The sequence below is a fragment of the Muscardinus avellanarius genome (genome assembly GCF_963383645.1).
Source record: "Muscardinus avellanarius genome assembly, chromosome: 1".
In the NCBI taxonomy this organism is placed as follows: domain Eukaryota; kingdom Metazoa; phylum Chordata; class Mammalia; order Rodentia; family Gliridae; genus Muscardinus; species Muscardinus avellanarius.
The window spans coordinates 208,632,597-208,646,611 of NC_137786.1; the positions used below are offsets into that span (position 1 = coordinate 208,632,597).

Here is a 14,015-nt window from a genome sequence, read left to right on the forward strand (position 1 = left end):
ATCCCAAGGCAAGCTGAATTGGTTAATGCTGTGCCACAAACTAGTGGCAGATAATAAACATTATCTTATAGTTCTGAGGCCAGAATTCAAAATGGGTCTCAGCAGGATAAAATCAAGGTGTCTGGCGATAGGTTTGTTCTTTTGTAGAAGCTCTAATAGAGAATCTGTTTCCTTGCCTTTTCCAGATTCTAATGGCTTCTCCATCTTCAAAGTCAGCAATGGTTAACCCAGTATTTATCCCATTAGATCTCTCTTGCTACTTCCTGCTTTTCAGAGCTCATCTGGATAATCTAGGATACTCTGCCCATCCCAAGGTCAACTGATTAACAACCTTAATTCCATCTTCAGTCTTAGCAGTATTCTATATATGATGCATTATTGTTGGATTGCTCTAAGTTATTTGGAAATTTTGGACTATTTTTTCTAACACTGAGCCAAAATTTATCTCTTCACTTCCACTCAAAGGTTTTGTTCTGCCTTGCTGAATACCTATAGTAGTTCTTGAACTGTTTTACAAAACATGATTTTACAATGGTTTCTGTTACTTATTTATAGCCAGTTTTTCTCTGAGTTTGGTAGAAATTGTAGTTTCATAAAAACCATGCAACTGTTTAGACAATGTAGACTATATGAGTTAAGTGCATTTATTGACCCATATCCTCTTTCACGCTTCTATTTAGAATTTAAGAATCTATCATTTGGAAGTACTCTTGGAGTTTTGGTTTCCTTAAAAGATATTCATTGGCAATATTTTTATAAATTCTGACATTTACCATGTGGTTAGCACTTTCCAAAAGTTTTTACTAACATTTCACAACAACCTAGTAAGTTTGGCATTATCTGTATTTAATTGGATAAAAATACTAAAGGTTAGGGCGGTTACAGGGAAATTAAGCCATACACCTTTAATCTCAATGAACTACAGAGCACATCTAGAACAAGTACATATGTTTAATACATTCCTCATATATCTATTCCTTCAACTGAAATTGTTATTGAGAAGACAAGCCTTATGTTATTTGCCCTTTGATATTAGTTGATAAAAGGAATGAGCATCTGTTATGTGCCAGGTACTTGGTAGCCTGCTTGGAAAGTAAGTAGTCTACTGAACAGAGTAAATTCTTATGTGTTCTGCTCTATGGCCCATTTAGTCATATTTAGCTCTGGGCATGCAATCCTAAGTTTCTTGTAAATACCTTAAGGTATGTACAGTCTGCTTGGTGAGATAAACAATAAAGACATGGTTTCAATAGTGTATGCTGTGAGCTCTGAGGAGACAAGTTCAGGATAAGGAAGCATGATAGAGAGAAGGAAAATAGGGAGAGGTTAAGTGAGTAGAAGCAGCCACTTGGGAAATCAAGAAGATCTGGATTATTAGGAAATAGTTTATATATGTTTGCATTGCTTTAAAATATTTCATTCTTTATGTGAAAGTGGGATATTAGAAGTAGCTGTCACATACTGACCATTCACTATTTGTCAAGCTTCCTTTTTTTAGTGTGTGTGTGTGTGTGTGTGTGTGTGTGTGTGTGTTACTGGGAATGGAACCCAGGGGCATTCTGCCTCTGAGCTATAACCCCGGCCCTATTTTTGTTTTGTTTTTAATTCTCTAGTTTGAAACAGGACCTCACTAAGTAGCTGAGGCTGGCTGCGAACCTACAATCCTCCCATTTCACCCCCTCAAGTACTGGGATTACAAGCATGCACCACCACACGTGGCTCCTCATTTATTCTATATGCATTATTTCAAATCACCATAAGAACCCTGCAAGGGTTAGTTGAGTTGTACAGGTGAATAATAGAGACTCAGCAAGGTTTTAATAATTTGCCCAAGATTAGTGAGTAGATGGATTATTACTTTGGAACTATGTACTTACGATATCCCGTAGAAGAAAAGAGTCTTTTGTGGATCTGTCTTTTGCAAAACAAAGAAATACCTTTGTGAGTTATTGCAGCAGAATTCACTTATATTGTACTTGGGTCATATGCCTTTCTTAAACCAGTCACTGGCTTGATTTTAATGGTGGTAAATGACTTAACTTTGGTTGACCAAGAGACTGTGTGATAGTCACTAACTTTGAGTACATGGTTATGAGAAACTAGCTGAACAAGAATAAACCTTTGGTATCAAGAAAGAAGATGGAGGAGTAGGTCTGGGAATAGGTAGATTTTACTGAGAGCTTACTGTGCAGCCCTCTAAGCACGTTATATGAATGAACTCATTTAGTACTCATAGCGAATGCTATGCTCCACTGACAGAGGTCCAGTTTCAACTCCTGTGTGCCTGTTACCAAAAACCTGTTAACTTAAGCACAATATACCTCACTAGGAAGTGACTGGATGTATATGGCTACAGAACATTGTCAAAATGCAAGAGTTTTATTCACCATGTATATATTGAAAGTGAACATCTCTGCTATTTGTTTTATGAAGTGAGACATATTTTAGTAATAGCTACATCATGATGCAGTAGTTCAGTGACAATTGTAATGTTACTATCATTTTAGAACAATTTAAGTTACTAAAATTCTGTACTATATAAAGGGTAGCAGGAGTGTTTAAGAGAGGAAATATGTTAACTTCTTGCTGTCTGACATCTCTAATGTGATATGTTCTAAACTGTGCCTTATTGTTATCTTGGGCTTTATTTCCTTTTTACAACAAATGCATTGATCCCCACAGTGATCGTGTATGTGTTATTTCTTTAGCTAGGTTAAGCCGAGTAATGATTTTTTTTTACCCTTGTTCTAAGATTGTAAAATAAATGAAGATTTATGTCAAATTTTAATATCACAATTTAGTACCAAGCCAATACAAATTGTAAGCTGACACCTCTTCTGAAGTATTTGAATTATTTCATACAGAAGAAATATATGCTATGCCACAGTTCCAGCCAGCCTCCTTTTAAACATGTCATTGGATAGTCAGTGAAAATGTATGAAATAAATTAACAGTTTCACTAAACATAAGGGGTGTATGGTGGTATGGTGATTTTTTTTTTCTTTTTACTTGAGGGGGTAGGGAGTCTATTTACTGTAGCTAGTGTTCCACTTAATGCATTTCTGTAACTGTATAAAGGACTTCCTTCTATTACATGAAATGTTTCTAGAAAAGAATTAGGATTGGCAAATATACCATTTAGAGCAGTTTGTCTGGGAGTGTACTAGCACTGGTTTTTAGATACTCAAAAACTGATAAAAAGCTATATCTCTTCTTCAGAAAAAAAAATTCATGAAAAATTATGTATTTGATTCCAAAGGAGTCAGTCTCAGGAACTTAGTGAGACCCTATTTCAAAATAAAAATGGCTCAAGTGTACCTTTGAGGTAGAATACCCCTGGGTTCAATGCCCAGATATAGGAAGGGAGAGGTCCAGTGGGAGGACCCCCAAGGAAACTGCCAGGTGCCTCCATGTGGGTTCATGCAAAGGGCAGCCCAGGCAGGAGACGAGTGAGGTCAGAGTATCCTTCCCAGCTCCCTCCTTCTGTGGGCTCATCTGGGGAGGGTAGCATCCTTGCCTGCAGGGCACAGCTCCTGGGCAAGGAAAGAGGAGACCAAGGAGAAGACGAGCTAACCTAGTTCTTCCCCACAAGCTGCACAGCTTTCAAGGTGCCACTTTTAACTTGAAAGTCAGATCCTGTCATTCTTTTGCCCAAATGCCTCCAGGAGCTTCCCGCAAACCTCAGAATAAAATATTAACTCCTTACTGTTACACGCCCAGTGTAATATGAAGGTCTCAACCTCTCTGCCCTCAACTCTCCCTCCACCCAGCACGCTGACTTCCTTAGTGTGTTCTGGAAAAACCAAGCACACTCTGCCTCTGTCCTCACTCTTTGTGCTCCTGTTGCCTCTGCTGAGAGGGATCTTCCTAGGTACATGCATGGCTTCCTCCATTCAGCTCAGCTCACCCGATCAACAGGTAAATAGTTTCTCTCAGGTCCTACTGGCCCTGTGCCTTTCTTTCCTTAGTTATATCACCAGTAGACTCTTTCTTCTCCTTGCTTTAGAATGAAAGGTCCATGAGAGGAGGGATTTTCGTCTATTTTTATTCACTTTTGCTGTCTTCAGTCCCTAGAAGAATGTCTGACTAGCACTTGGGAGGTCCTAAATAAATATCTGTTAAATAAGCCAGTGAATGAATGGATAAACAGATCTTGTTTTTGTTCTTTTGACTTTTCCAATTCACTCCTGTGCCATAAAATGATCTCCAAAAATGCAAATTAGATGATTCCATTCCATAGTTCTTCCCTTCCCTTTCTCCCGACCACTGTGAGGGTGAAGGCCAGACCTTTGGAAAGTTTGGTCCCTAGGTGCCTTTTCAGTCTCAGGTCAAATTGCCTGTAGGAGTAAAAGAAAACACGCAGTAGTACATCCTTGGGTATCTTCACTTTGTACTTAAAATCTAAAGGCTTGTTTATTTAGCTCTTCTGCCAGATTTATAGTTGTGACCACCTGGAAGGATGTATAGGGCTAGGCATGTTACACATCTGTAATCCCAGTACTTGGGAGGTTGAGACAGAAGGATTGCAGGTTCCAGGGCAGCTTCAACAATATGCTAAGACTCCCAACAACCTTGCGAGACCCTATTTCAAAAACAAAACTCTAAAGGGCTGGGGTGTAGAAGGAGGTAGGATGCCTCTGGATTCAATCCCTAGTGTCCCCCCCACAGACTTGGAGATATTGTGTGTGTGTGTGTGTGTGTGTGTGTGTGTGTGTGTGTGTGGTGTAAATTATAGACTTGTGTAGTTAACTACAAGCATGGAGCTGCAAACAAGTCCAATTTTATAATTTTGTGTTTTTTCTTGTTCAAAATACTAGCTGGGCATGGTGGCGCGTGTTGGTAATCTATGAAACAAAAAAAATTAATAAAACAAAAACAAACACACAAAACATTTCTTCTTAAAGAATATCAACCCAATTAACTAAGTGTTACAGAATACTGTAAGGTATTATAAACTATTGTATGGTAGTCCCAAAATAGTATGTTTTTTTTTTCACCTACATGGCCCACTTTTTTTTTTTTTTTAAAAAAACTGGGGATAGAACCCCGGGGGCATTCTACCTCTGAGCCCTATTCAACCCCCAGCCCTATTTTTTTGAAACAGATTCTTACTAAGTTGCTGAGAGCCTCACTAAGTGGCCGAGGTTGGCCACGAGCCTGCAATCCTCCTGTCTCAGCCTCCCTTACAAGCCCACACCATCCATCACACTCAGCTAATGTCCCACTTTGTATTTTCATTATATTCAACTTCTCAAACTAAGCTACATCTATCACCCCTGTTTATGCGTGTTTTACAGGAATATAGAGCACTCTGCCAAAGAACTATAGTCCCTGTCCTTTTTGTTTTGAGACAGGGTCTCTCTAAGTTGTCATGGTTGGCCTGGAACTTGTGTTCCTACTGCCTCAGTCTCCCAAGTAACTGGGATTACAAGCAGGCACCACCATGTCCTGCACACCATATTTTCACGTGTACAGTTCCCTGGTATTTACACTATTGTGTAACTATCACTCCCATCTGTCTCCAGAATTATTTCATCATTTCATACTGAAACTCTGCCCATTAAACAATAACTTTCCATTTCCCTTCCTTTTATACTTTGGCAACCAGTGTTCTCTGTCTTATGAATTTGCTCATTCATACCTCATATAAGTGGAATCATACAATATTTGTCTTTTTTTTTTTTTAGGTACTGTGGGTGGAACTCAGGGGCATTCTACCTCCGAACTACACCCCCAGCCCTATTCTTTATTTTTTATTTTGAGACAGTCTTTCAGTTGCAAAGGAACTCACTAAGTAGCTGAGGCTGTTCTCGAACAGCGATCCTCCTGTCTTAGCCTCCCAAATGCTAGGATTATAACCATGCACCACCATGCCCAGCCTCGATGTTTGTCTTTTTGTGTCTGGCTTATTTCCCTTAGTATGATGTTCTCAAGTTTCATCCATGTTGTTGCAGGTGTTTGAATTTCATTTTTTTAAAGGCTGAATCATATTTCAAACGTTTGTTTATTCTGTCAGCACATTTGAGTTGTTTTCACCTACCCTTTATACTTATAGTCTAGAATTTTAGTAACCTAAATTGTGCTAAAATGATAGTAACATCATTTGGGTTGTTTTCAAACATTTTGTTTATTCTGCCTCTGCACATTTGGGTTGTTTCATTTGGGTTATTATAGTTAATAATAGCCATTATTGACTATTGTGGATAATACCATATGAACATGGGTGTACAAATAGCTAATGAAGTCCTACTTTGAATTCTTTGGGGTATGTACCTAGAAATGCAATTGCTGCATCCTGTGGGAATTCTTTGTGTAATCTATTGAGAAAATTGATTTGCTATATTGACTTGCTTTCCATAATAACTACTCTATTTTACATTTCCATCAACAGTACACAGACTTCTAATTTCTCCACATCTTAACATTTTTTTCTGATTTTAATCTTTTTTATAATACTCATCCTAATGGATATTAAATAGTACTAGCACAGATTTTTTTGTTTACTTTTTTGCTTCTTAAAGATTTAGAATTTCAACTGTCTTTAGTTAAAAGATGATCTCATGGCACTTTTATTTACCACTTGCAAGTACTTGTTTATTTATCTTCCCAATCCCTTTGAGGCCAAGGTTCTGATTCTGCCTAGAGTAGGATAATAGAAACTCTCATTTAGACCTTTTTGAACACTTAATTTGGCTTTTAGCTCTGATAGCAACTAGTATGATAGCAACTAGTACTGAAGGTTAAACATTGGCCAGTGATTTTAATGAGAGTTTGTTTTTTTTGATGTGAAATGCAGTTGGATTAGAGATGAAGAGTTAGTGCTTTTTGGCTTTTTGAGCACAAGCCTGGGTACAGGAGAGCATAAACAGGAAGCTTCAGGTTTAGGCTGGGAAGGCTAAAGAAACTTGTGAATCCATATCTCATTACTCCAGGAAGGACAATACCCTACAACAGTACAAGGTATTGTGATATAGCCAACTAACACTCTAGATGCCTTCGGTGTCCCTCCTCTTAAGCATTTCTATGCTGCCAATCAATAAAAAATAGTTAACATTTCTCAGACCTACTCTTTGCCAGGGCCCACTATGCATGTGTTAGCCTTATTTCTTTACAATGATCTGTTTATATCATTTTGCAGAAGACAAAACTGAATCACAGAATGATTAAGTAACTTGCAGGGGATACATGTATAATTTGAACCTAGATGGTTTGTCTCTAGTGACTGCCCTCAAAATTGCTGTGGTATTTTGTTTGCATTAAAGTTTTTTAAACTAATAAATGTTTTATTCCTATTTACATATTTGTTAAACAATAAGATAATTCATTTAGTACAGTAATAGATGCATATAGTTGAAATAGGCAAATAATGCTAAAAGCTTTATAAGCAGATGGTGGGTCTCTGTCTCAGCTTTTGTATGGCTTGTGCCCACTTCTGCGTTTGTACAGAAATTATCTGCAGATAACTTCTGGTCAGTGCCATCCTCTGTTTTCCCTATCCAATGTAGTCATTTTGTAATTGTCCCATATTTTGTGTATTCCTTTTCTTTGTGCTTTTCTTGTAGTAATTATTTCCTTTTAAAATTCTTGTTTGTATGCTGGGCGTGGTGGCACACACTTGAAATCCCAGCATTTGGGAGGCTTAGGCAGGAGGATCGTGGTTCCCAAACAGTCTCAGCTACTTAGTGAGGCCCTTTGCAGCTTAGTGAGACCCTGTTTCAAAATAAAGAATAAAAAATAGGGCAGGAGGTATAGCTCAGAGGTCAAATGCCCCTGGGTTCCATTCCCAGGCCCGCGCGCGCGCACACACACACACACACACACACACACACACACACATTCTTGTTTGGTTTTCTGTGTAACTATTGCTGATACAATGCCCCATCATCTGTTCGCATCTTCCACATGGTTTTCTATTATGTCAGCTAATTTTTAGGTTAACTTAAGTTTGCAGTTTCTATATATCTCACCATGTAGGTTGGACCTCTGTTTCAAAGGTCCTCTTTTTACCCTCTGGAGAAAAAACAGTCTCTAGATTTGTCTTGACCGAGGATGGGTTGTTATCTAGCACTAGACTGGGGGATCCAGGTAATGTTGCTTCTCAGGCAAAAATACTCCCTGGCTTAGAATTTCAGTCCGTAGGCACCCTTTAGCCAATTATTACTCATCAGTTCACTTTTCTGCTTCCCAAAGTTTTGTGCCAAGCTGGGCATGGTGGCACACACCTAGAATCCCAGTACTTACAAGGCTGAAACAGGAGGATTACAGGCTCAGGGACAGCACGTGTTAGCTTAGTGACACCCTGTTTCAAAATAAAAAGGGATAGAAATGTAGCCCAGAAGTAGAATGCTCCTGGGTTTAATCATATCACACACACACACACACACACACACACACACACACACACACACAGTTGTATGCCAGTGTGCTTTATCCATATTTTGGTTTAGTTTCTGTAGTGACACTTTTGTACTTACTGTTAGATAAAGTCTTGAGGAAGGAGTGAAATTGGATAAATTTATTGTAGAAAATGATTTTCTGAGAAAAGGATAAAAAAAACACCCTGTAATCACATGACTATCTAGGATAATTACTGTTGTCACTTTGGAGTATATTCTTTTAGTCTTTTTGTGTGTATAAACTGGGCAAATAGAAATTGGATTATGTCATCTATGTTGTTCATAGGTTATCTTTTATATGTTTATTAGCATGCCAAGCAAGACCTATAAATGCAGTTTTCACACAAAGTGTTGTGCTTTCATTTCTGTTGTAGGCCACAGAGGTTTTCAGTCAATGGTTATACTCATTCCACACCAAAATAACTTTGAACAAAGAAAATTTAAGTGACAACGCTCATTTTAAAAAATGCTATAGCTTGTCGGGCGTGGTAGCGCACGCTTGTAATCCCAGCACTTGGGAGGTGGAGACAGGAGGATCTCTCAGGTTCAAAGCCAGCCTTGCTGGCTTAAGAGACCCTGTTTCCAAATAAAAAAAATATAAAGTAGGTCTGGGAGTGTAGACAGGAGGTAGTGTAGCCCTGAAGTAGAAGGGTTCCATCCCCAGTACCACACACACACACACACACACACACACACACACCACACACAAAATAATAAAAATGCTATAGCTTCTTTTATTCAAGACTGTAGTTTTAATTTTCTGTGTCCTGATACTGATTTTTAAATTGCCAGGGCTTCAAGCTGGGCGTGGTGGCGCACGCTTGTAATCCCCGCGCTTGGGAGACAGAGACAGGAGGATCGCGCAGGTTCGAAGCCAGCAGTGCGCGGGGGCTTAGGAGGCCCTGTTTCCAAATAAAAATGTAAAAATAGTTCTGGGAGTGTAGCCCGGAGGTAGAAGGGCTTCCAGGAACCCCAGTACCACACACACACAAAAAAAAAAAAAAAAAAAAAAAAAATTGCCAGGGCTTCAGTTTGCTTTATTTCATGCAGCCTGCAGATGGCAGAATTGTCTTATTTGAGCAGCAATTTTAAAGGTTCAGTTTATTTAGTGAGTTCTTTCATTGGAATGAGCGGTAATTAAATGAGTGATCTCTCCCCATTAGAGAAGCAGCAAACTAATGTTAGGGACGGAAAAATACTGCATAATTTACTTCTTCATTTGGTCTATCTTCTTTTCACATTTTTTTGTGCTTAGATTATAGCCCTATAAATGGACCAAAGCATGGCGCTTAAGCTGTACGTATGTAAGCTGCTGAATTTCCATAATTACTTTAGTTAGAGTAATGAAGCTTAGATCTGCTTCATATTAATGACAAAGCAGTTTGCTCTGCACTTGTATTTTAAGATTTGGGTTATATTATTTTTTTTAATCCAGAAATATTTTAGAATTCATTTATATGTCATCAACTCAAATCTTTTATATAGTTGATTTTACAGAAATATGAGCGTTTTGTTCTTATGATAAAAGAAAAACTCTAGGTTATAAGAAATTACATTAGTATAGCATATTTGAAATTAAGTCAGAATTATACTATAGGAAAAGTGAAAGAAACTTGAAGAAGCACAGAAATTGTACAGAGAAGCTACCATAAGATTTTGTGATTGATTTGTCATGTGGCTGCTGTGCAGGTAACGCAGCAGTATACTTAGAAGTTTTTATTTATTGTATCTTTTTGTTGAGGCAAAAAGACATAAGATTAAGATAATTTTAATAATTTGTGAGAGTTTACATTTAAAATCAATGTTCAAATAAAACTACCGGAAATATATATTAGTCATCCTAAAATTTTTAAATGTCTTACAGCTGCTATAGAATGGCAGATTATATAAGCCAATTAGGTATAATTTGAAAGGTTTAAGTTCTAACTAAATATTGAGATTTTTGAGTGCTAATTGAAATAACCTATATAATCCATTGATTACATTTCTTTTAGTCTTACCTGTAGTTGTTGACAGTTGATATTGGTAAGAAATTTGATTGGTACACCTTTCAAAGCCTTTCTAGTTTGACAGGAGAATGGTGAAACATACTGCTTATTGGAATGAAGACTATAATTACTGTCTAATGAAAATTAAATAATATATTTGTAGGTTAATTTTATTCCAGAGAGTCTAAAAAAGCCCACACTATATTAATAAGCGTTGTTAGCAGCCACAAAGAACAGATATTATGTGCAGCCCTGACACTCAGAGTGGATATTATGATTATATAATTACTTTTGCATCAGAAAAATACATTTGGGAAAGATATATATGTTTCAATCCAAAGAGGATACTCGAATGAAATATGTACTCTTATTAATAAATTAATACTTATATTTTGAAACGGCTTTCTTAGCATGAAAGTCGAGAATAGGTTGGCTAGAGTAATCAGAGAATATATTGCACAGTTTACTCTCCATAATAAGCCAGTGTGATCAATCGGGATATAATACTGGATATTGGAGATGTCCAAAATATCTTTCTTCAGTTTATGTCACCTTCACTTCACAGTGTGGCTAGAGATCTATTATAGAATTTTTATATTTTATTGTCATTATTTAGAGAAGCAATTTAGTGGTGCAATTCATCTATGAAAGGTGGCTGTATGAGGAATGATTATGTTTTTTATTTTTAAAATATGAAAATCTTTAAGGTTCTTGATGTGCTTTAGAAAATAATACTTACAAATTTTGAAGTTTCATAATATAGTGCTTAATGTCAAAAACAATAGAAATGTGAAAGACTCTTAGTGAGAGATTTTAATAGGAGATAGAATCATAAATAAATATGATTTGCATCATGGCAACTGAACCACAGTATAAAAATATTGAAGAGAAACTTTGTTTTGACAGAATTGATTTAGTATTTGTCATAAATTGGAGTCTAGATGTAGAATCATTGTGGACCATTTATTTTGCTGCTTTGAAGCAGAACTCTATTTGATGGATTAATATGTATATGGTTATGAAATACTCTGTCTCATAATGCCAGACTTAAACTTTTGATAGAATCAACATAGCAGGACTTTTTTTTTTAAATGTGCTTTCCAAAAAGAGGCTGGCCTTTTACCATGGTGCTGTTATAGAAGTTAGGAGCTTTTTGCCTTTTTTTTTTTTTCCTCTTTAAGCAAAAAGTACCAATGTCATTATAAGATTTAAAAAAACAACACTGTGCATTGAGTGGGCTATGCATTCTCGAGGGAAATGTTTTCATTTGTTTTCTTCAGGCTGTGTAAAAAATGAAAAGGGCATTTAACACAACAAAATCTAGGAGATTAGAAAGTTCATCTTGTGATTTAAAATGTGTTTAGTATATTAAGCACTGAGTCCTTTCAAGAATTATTGCTCTTGCAAGTGAAGGATTGTTATGGTTTGGATTTGGAATTGCACCACTAATGTTACAGTATGTTTACCTCTGTGTGTGTGTTTTCATAAGCACGTGTCCCTAATTCTAGTTCATTTAACAATTTGGTGAGCCAGAGTTTTATGGACTAACCAATGCATTAAGGTCGAAGTTCTATTTTAGTTGTAATTTGCCTTTCAACTAAAAGTAGCTTGAGAGCTTAAATGAAACACGTGGCACAAGTTCTTTAGAGTCATAGTGGACAGGAGTTGGGTGGCCTATGATCTCTGTTCTCTTTCAAAATAATTGTGTTTTAATAGTAAATTAATTCCTATAACTCCACCTATTTGTGGGGTTACAGGAGGACTGCAAGGTCAAAGCCAGCCTGGGCAACTTTGTGAGACCCTATCTCAAAATAAAAAATTAAACGGGCTTGGAATATAGGTAAAACATCCCTGAGGTCAATCTTCAGTGCCAAAAAAGAGAAAAGAAAAAAAAAAAAAAAACAAGTAAGAAGTTGAGACTTGTGTGACTGTTTTTCCTTCCCATGTCTTTTCTTCTACACTTGAAATATTCATTGTCAGTAAGAAAAGTAATTTTCTTAATACTGGAATTCTGTATGACCAAGTTGGGGAACTGGTTTATTAGGATATTTAATTAGACATAAGAAGAATACTCAAATGGAGTAGATATCTCTGGTTTGCTGTGTTTGAATTTCTGGGTGAATAGGCTATAAATAACAGGAGATTAGTTGATGAACCATATTTACAAGGAACACTGAGAAACACAAGTAGCCCAATGTTGTCGAGGATAGTCTTCAAGGTTAGGTAGTAAACTTTCTCCAGCCTGAACCTAAGTCTACTTATTGTTGAAATGGGCATGTTGACTCAGGGTTTAGGTTGGGTTCTACCCTTGCAGAGCTATTAGGAGTGATAATTCTAACTTTTGTAGCTTAGCTATCTTAGAATTTGGCACCAATTGAGAAAAAGGAAGAGTCAGGTGGATGTAGATCAAATGGGTGGGTGGAGTTTTCATGCTGATAGTTAGATTGGGTTGGTGTGATTTAAATTCGAGGCCCTCGCCGGGTGTGGTGGCACAGGCTTGTAATCTCTTTGCTTGGGAGGCTGAGACAGGAGGATCCAACAGGTTCGAAGCCAGGCCTCAGCTACTTAGTGAGGCTCTCAGTAACTTAGTGAGACCCTGTTTCCAAAGAAAATATTTAAAAAAAAAGATGTCTGGGAGTATAGCCCAGAGGTAGAAAGCCTCTGGGTTCCACCGTCAGTACTACCAAAAAATAAATAAATTAATAAATTTGAGGCCTTCCACACTGGAGTTAGTAGTATATCCCCATATTTGGACTTTGGCTTTTTGCTTGAGGGAGAGAGTTTGTGTATGAAAGCAGACACACACATGTGAATTGGGCCCTGCCGATGGGAACAGAGAGGGCTGAGCCTGTGTCTACCTTTTAATTAAAAGGTAAGTTTATTGATGCCCAGTCCATGGAAGAGCAGAGAGAAAAATTCTTGTTTCCTAAACATAAGAAGCTCTTAAAAGAAAATGAGGACAACACTGAGACAGATAGATGTTTGCCCCAGTCCTTTAGAGAGGTGTGAGGAAATGGAAACTGGCAGAAGCTTTCTTTTGAATTCATGTACTTGAAAGGAATGTCAGTAAATTTAACAAGAAGTCATAGGAACTCTCTACATTTGCAATTACTATAAAATTATTTCATTTTCCCAAAGGAACTGTTTAACTTCATTTAGCATTCATGTTAAATTCCCTTACCCAAAAATGTTAAGGGGGGGAAGAGAAACCCCATTCTTTCCTCTTCTACATTTGAAGTATGTCAGTTGCGCTGCAGTGTTCTGCCTGTTTGGTCTTAAGAGTTGAATAATCTGAGGAGAAAGTAATATTTGTGGAAGACTTAAGGTAATGTTATTTGTTGCTATGGTAATTTATTAGTATAAGTTTATATGCATTTTAATCAAAAGCAGTGTGCTTTTAAAGCATGACTCTGGACAGTGGGTGGCTATTGGGAAGTACAGCATGACTATACATGTCTAGAAAGGAGATATACTATATCTCCTTTCTAGACATGTATATCTCCTCTAAGGAAAAAGAGGTTATGCGCCAGTGAGAGATCTCTTAGGTTTGAGGTCTGCCTTTTTGGCTCACCAGTTAAACTGTCAGGGAACAAAATCTGGGGTCAATTTAACCACTTGGGATTTTTTGACT

General features: G+C 37.2%; 1 protein-coding gene across 2 annotated transcripts in view; it reads left to right on the forward strand.

Moving 5' to 3' along the window:
• Window positions 1–14,015, forward strand: part of PDHX (pyruvate dehydrogenase complex component X) — a gene marked incomplete at both ends in the record, with an annotated part of 74,591 nt that overhangs the window by 1,597 nt on the left and 58,979 nt on the right. The gene's annotated exons all lie outside the window — the stretch shown is intronic.